The sequence below is a fragment of the Betta splendens genome, chromosome 13 (genome assembly GCF_900634795.4).
Source record: "Betta splendens chromosome 13, fBetSpl5.4, whole genome shotgun sequence".
Classification (NCBI taxonomy): Eukaryota; Metazoa; Chordata; class Actinopteri; order Anabantiformes; family Osphronemidae; genus Betta; species Betta splendens.
The window spans coordinates 16,497,547-16,504,555 of record NC_040893.2 but is presented as its reverse complement, the minus strand read 5'-3'; positions in this window follow the sequence as shown (position 1 = coordinate 16,504,555).

Genomic DNA, 7,009 nt, shown 5'->3' with positions numbered 1-7,009 from the left:
GAGTTCATGTCATGCGAGATATTACAATAAGGCCGTTCTAACAGGAGAACACATTTTAGAGATATTTATTTAACCTTTATTTAAACAGGACATCTCTTGAGATATATTATCTAGTTTATAAGAGCCACACAGCCAAACTGGCAACAAAGACAAGTAAACACCTATGGTGAAACATTCACTTTAGGAAAAATGGGACCTGAGAGACTGGACTATTTTATATAAAAGCCATTTAATGGTTGTTTGTAATTGTAATTGCAATGTCCCTCATCCAACAGCGAATGATTAGCATTAATTAAGTATTCAGATTCATTTACAAGAGTGATAATTAATCTCCACTGGGAACCTTTGGTTAATCTATAAAACACTTATTTAAGTGTATCATCTGCATAGAAATGACACTTTACTTAATTGACAAAAATTGTTATAATAAAGTAGAAACCAAAGTGGTGCTATTTGTGGTCAAAGACAATAGCAGCTGACCAGTTATATGAATGTGTCTGTATTTTTGACCAGCACGTGACGAACAGCTAAACGTGACCAAAGACATAAAGGTCAGAGGTCAGCATGTATATTCAGACTCTGATTCGCACCACCCTTTCATCTGAACAGCAAGGCTCAACATGTGATTTGTCAGTGGGGAGCAGACCGGGATCATTACTGCCAATAAACCCAAGTGTGCATCAAGGCTCAAGCCGACAGAAGGGATAAAAGGTTGAAAACAGTTTAATTTGTTGGAAACCCGTCTCATCCCAGCACCGACTGGAGAACAGTATGAACCTGCAGCTTTAATCTAACAACCCAGAAATGAAATAAAATTGAATCAACCTTTATTTTCCATCCTGCTGTTCGAGACAGTGGAAGAGCGTTGATGTGTCTTGCTTTCTCACTTTCCTCTGCAGCAGCCTCCAACTCCTGACCGTCGCAGCATGAGCACAGCACCGGCCAATGCTAAGTCTCAGTAATTAAGACTTCACGCTGTTCGACTTTAAAAGCTCCTAAATGGACCCCCGCGGCCCCCCTCCACCCATCAACCCTCCCCGTTAGAAGTCATTTATTCAAGTTGACATGAGTTGTGCTTCACCTCGTCCTCTCCTCTCTGGCAACACACGTCTGTGTTGTGGTGGAACAATGGAGCTCCTCTCGTCCTTTTGTCTATATTTGCTTTTGTCATTGCTGCCTCTGTATATGATAGAGGCTGCATTTAATTAGGTCTAAAGTGCCTCTGTTTAAAGCAGCTTTCAGATGATTAGGGAGCGAAGTAGTCAATCAGGAACCCCCCCAAAGAGAAAACACGCCCTGGACAAATAAAGGAAAGAAAACATTTCCTTCCTGTTCTACTGATGCTTTAAGATAATAGTTAATGGTTGTTGTTCAGACCATGATACACCCACTGATCTCGCTAGTTAAGTTCTGATTAGTCTTCAGTGAACAGGTGATGTCTGCACCATATAGTGTCCAGTGATTTTAAGACAAAAAGTTTTAAAGCAATAACTAATATGTTAAACAATTTTTAAGTAATTATTAAAAAATCTGAGACAAGATGCGCTGCCTCTCAGCTGTTCCAGCTAATTTCATGTTTCTAGGTTCGTTGTTATTCCAGGGAGACTGGGTTGTGTTGCTGTTCGGCCCTGGCCGACACCTAAAAGATAAGGCTGACTCAGCATCAAGAAGTGGACCTAAGAGCAAAGAGGCATGTTTTTGCACAGAGAAAGCTAAAAAGTTGGTAAAAAGCACGAGGGATGTGAAAAGCGGTAAAAGAGGAAGGAGGTGTGAGGATGCAGAGCTTCATCTGCGTCAGACGTGTGCTCTGCCTGCCTCTGTGGTAAATCACAGCTACTGTATAAATCAGATATTTTAAAGCTGTGCTGATGTTGTAACAAAGCAGCACATGTTCTGACTGTAAGCCCTGCCCTGGTGATACATCATCTGGCCCAACAGCTGAGCGTGGCAGGCTCATCTGTCCCAGTCAGGTCAGGTCTCCCTGTTAGATAAAAGACTTCAGAAAGCCTGAATAACAAAGGTAGCGAGCAGCCAGAGCTCCACATATGATGTAAGAGTGGAAACACAAACCAACTGTGATGCACAGGAAGCTGAGCTGCTGGGGAAGTGAATGTAGGCTGGAGTGTTACAGCCACTCATCTGCTCCAGGGATTTGGAACTAGCAACAACAGCCCGTGGCGGTGGTCCTCTAACGCGGAGGCAGGCAGCGCTCACCCGACGAGCGCCGTCACACAAACACACACAGTTGGTGGCAGCAGCGCCGGCGAGTGGCCGGACGGGCCGGCTGTCAGGCTGAACCCCACGGCACCGGGCCCAGCTGCTCTCAGTAAACACAGGGAGCCGCGGTGAGCGTCTGGTCAGTGGGATCAGATCCTGACAGACACAGGCAGGTGACAGCAGCATGGCCTCCCAGCCAAAAATAACAACAGAGGACGCGGAGATGAGCAGACATGCAGACAGACAGAAGACACCCAACGTGATGGATGGTGTCCATTTTAAGTCCCGGCACCAATGGCTGGTCCAGCCTGGAATATCTGGAGCTATAGCTTTAGAACCACGTAACTGGTGGATTACCATGACGTTTGTGGAGACCGTTGTCCCCCAAAGATAAACCTACTGGCTTTGGTGATGGACGACTGTTTCTTCCGGCACCACTGGGTCAAATAGACAACAACTGCATGTATCGAAATTGTGATAGTTTTGTGAGGCATGATCTTTTTACAGGATGTATTGGCACGTGAATGGATCCTACAGTGTTTTATGATCCTGTGACTTCCTCTACCAGCACCAGCAGGTTCACACATTTGGGCTCCTGAGTGGATTTCCAGGCGCTTATTTATTTAAATCTACTGGTCGCCATCATGGGGTACAATTGACATCGAGTGCAGGTTACAGGCGGCTGACCGCAGCTTGCTAGCATGGCGGAAGACTCGTGGTCAGAAGGAAAACATCCTCACTCGGTTACAAAAAGGTGCAGGCCCAGTTCATTCTTGGTTGCATTTCAGTTTGTCCCATTGAATTGTGTGTTGTTGTTTCCTTTTATACAGCCCGTGGACATTTCCCAGGGAGCACTGCATTGTTTTGCCGGGATTAAAATTCACTGAAGATTATATCTGCTCCAGCACTGCAGAACAATGCTGAGGGATGTGGGGTCTCCCTGTCACGGCCCAGTAAGATGGCTGCCCACCCATCCTGATCAGAGCCTGTGGCATGCCATGAGCCCAATTAGAGGTTGATCCATAAGAAAAACCCAAAGCCTAAAACCATGTAAGCGTCTGCCACTACGCTCCAACGTGGATGGTTTTGTCTTTAAAGGTGTCTGTGGGCGGCGGAAGGAAGAATGATTCTATGGATATTTTCTTCCCGTTGTCACTGTACAGTCTGTGTTTATACTTTATTTATCAAGCCCCAGAGAAAACCACTCTATCATCCCAGTTAAATTTCATATTGTGCAATAAGATGTGCTGCTCTCAGTACTTTTTTCTTTAAAGTGTCTCTGCAAAAGTCTCTGAGTCAGCAGAGACAAGCCTAGTCTCACAGGCTTCAGAGCAGCAGGCTTTTCCATTGCGGCAGAGCGGAATGGGAACAGCACATGGGTTCGGATCTGTGAATGGCCCTCAGTGCGAGCTAGAGTAACAGCGAGGCTCATCCATGAAAACCGTCATTGTCTTTGCTTTGGGTCTCAGAGGAATTGCTGCACAAAGGAGGTGTTGTCACCGTGCCCAACCTCTCGTCTTTCTCAGGACTATATCCTGCATCTATACAGCAAACAAGGCAAAGATTCATGCAGCAAGGATTCTAAAGGTCTCCAATCAGACGGATACATCTGACGGCAAAATGTTAATGACAAACTCTGCAGAAAAGGTTTTCAGAGCTCAAAGCAGATAATGGAGATTGGTTACATTGTGACTGTCAAGTCTGTGAAATACTGCATCGTTCAAAGTGCTCTATTGTGCATCACAATGGAAACCTACACTTGTGGCCTGTAAATCACAAAAGCAGAGTGAAACAGTAGCAGTCTACTAAGAGACCAGAGGCCGCAGGCTTTTTCCAGCTCTGTGTCAGACTAAACCTTTTTTTTTCTTGGACTCAGCTTTGTTTGTATTGTTTGAACTTGCATCTTAAAGTGAAGAGTTCTGCGGTTTTTATCTTTTCTTTACTCACTAATTTGTTTTAGCCTCGTTAGTCATCACGGAGCGCAGATGCAACTTTTATCCAGTTCACGATCACCTGGTTCTGGGAGAAACAGAGCTGACCAGTATTACCGTCTCTAAGGTGGTAACTTGTTTGGCGAGTCAGCACAATATGTACCTCATACGACTTGTATGCAGGCGACTGGCCGCATTTATGAAAGCGCATAGCTTCGAAACTCACTGTGGTGCTAAGTGTGAACTTAAGCGTGAGCTGAAGTTGCAGGATGAAAAACAGCAGCTGAATGAAGCAACAGGTTGAGTGCTTTCTGCCTCCCTTTCAGCCACAGGTGGCTGTCGCCCCGGAGCCCCACACGCTTCGCACCAAGACGAGCGGCGGTGAGACTGCAGCCATGTGACAACATTTTTGTTGTAACTGCTCCGCACTCTCCCAGCATTTCATTACTTCCAAACCCATGACCTCAAACAATTTGTCTGTTCAGCTCAGTCAGTTGTGGCCTTTGATGTGACCTCCCCGGTGCCGTGGTTGAGTTCATTAGCTAACAATCATTGTTTTGGGAGAAGTGGAGGAGAACACGAGCGCAAACTAGAAGCCGCCAGCCTTCTTTTCTTCAGTCGGAATTAATAAATATGACCACACCGGCATGAGAAAAACAGACATTTTACAAGAATAAGATCTAAAGGGTACATGATGCTGAAAGCGCTTCTTTAGGTGGGGTCTCTAAAGACTGTTGAAAGGACACCGCTGTTTTACGGTGCAACAAAACTAAACACATTTGCTGACGGATTCATTAAGTGTGAAAAAAAGGCACCTCAAAGCCATCTGCCAAAAACTTCACAAAGGAAAACGAGGAGGTAACCTAAGCCCACCAACACAGCATTATTTACCCACACTGCCTGCACAAACATGCAGTCATAGCCGTGATGGATTAGGCTGGGGTGATCCCAGTCAGGCAACACTGTGATAACAGAGTGAGTGGTTTCGAGCCGGAGCGACATGGAAGCTGAAGTGATGAAAGTGAGGTCCAAGAAGCGAGTTTTGTGTCCAGCATGCCACAGAGGATTAGGTATCTGGTTTCTCCTGTTTGTCCTAATCTGGACCAGAGGGGACAATTTGCTAAACAACACACACTGATAGTGTTTGTGCCACATCCAAAACCAGGTTAACGCTGGGGATTAAACTCAGGCACTTAGAGTGGGAGGGCCTGATCTAGCGAGGCCATTGTAAATATTTTGAGGCCATAATTTCAGTGTGAGGAGTTCACACTATCTAAGGATACACCTTGCTGCCTGTAGGAGTTGTGGGTGGCCAGCAGCGCAGGCCATGCAGGTGCGATGAAAGTCTGAATTCTGACTCTGGAGATGAAGAGAGTGGTGAGTTAGACAGGATGGAGCGGTGTGTGAAATGGGTCAGTAAATTACTATCACAGGTGTGAACAGTGGGAAAGGCTGAAGGTGACAGAGACCGATGGCCACGGGATTGAATGACATCAGGAAAGCGAGACAGCACCTATCCATCACCTATCATCTTTAAAACGCCTCAGCAGTACAAGTGCATGACAGGCAACCTTTATTTTGGCATGCTCGATCAGATAAGACTTTTGACAGATCTCAGACTATGTTATCCTTCGTCACTGACTTTGACCTTCCTCAACTCTGTCTACCTCACAAACCTGAGGTAGCTCTACTTAACTCTCGTCCTCATGCTGCAACTTGTGCAAACTGCTAAGGGCAAAAAAGCTGCAAAACGTGTGGCCCCTCTGCAGCCACGATGTCACCAGAAGACAAGTGTTTGCAGCCACACCAAACGTTTACATGACCAATGACCTATGGGAAAAAAGGCATCTAAACCTGAACGGCTAAGACTATGACAGAATGTGCTCAGCAATCCACCCCACTACGTAATCTTACTCAGTTTTAGTTGAACAAATGCTAAACATGCACACTGTCACGGCCTGGTTCAAAGTCAGCAACAAATCAGCCATATCACAGACAGATCACACATGAATAAAGATTGAATTTAATTTATCACAGACTAAATGGAATGATATGAACCGTATGTCAGTAATGAATTCAAAATGCAGTGAAATAAAAACAAAACCGTAACCACAGGGGCTGCTGTAGGCCTGGGAGAAAGAAGAGGAGAAAGAGGTTAAAGTTGAAGCCACTTAAGCTGGGATCCAATTTACTCACGTGCATGTAGATGCCTGATGGTCTTCTGCACTCTGCTCCGACCCTGAGGCGCGACGAGGAATCATCCTTACAATTAGCAGGCAGCTCGAGCTGTACACACATTGCAGTTCATAAAGCCATTATGAAACTGTCTGCTGTGTTTAGTAACAGGCTGCAAGTGAACAGAGAGGCATGGAATTATACAAGTACATGGATTTCAAAATAGCTGTTGATTCATTTAGCTTAACTTTGGAAGCAACAGACAAAAAGCTAGACAATGAGAAATGCTCACACTCACACTGTGACTGTGACGTGTTTATGGACAAACTAAAATAAAAGTTTAAGCAAGCTGCCTTCTTCATGATGAAACACAGCAGATGTCTGACTGGTATTTACACAAATATGGACAACTGCTACAAATAGCACAATGGGCTGATCTAAGGAGACACTGCACTTACGTTCACGGCACAAAAAAGTTTAAATACACCAAAATTCAAACACAAATTAAAATAATGTACAATACACATTCAGTATAAATGTTTGAGGAGATAAAAGACAGTGACAGAAAGCAAACAAACATATTATGTTAGGTTAAATACTGTATGAGTACTGTCCCATATTAGAAAGGAACAAAACATTTATTACATTGTTTATGTGGCTCAATATTTAATCTTAACTTCATACAC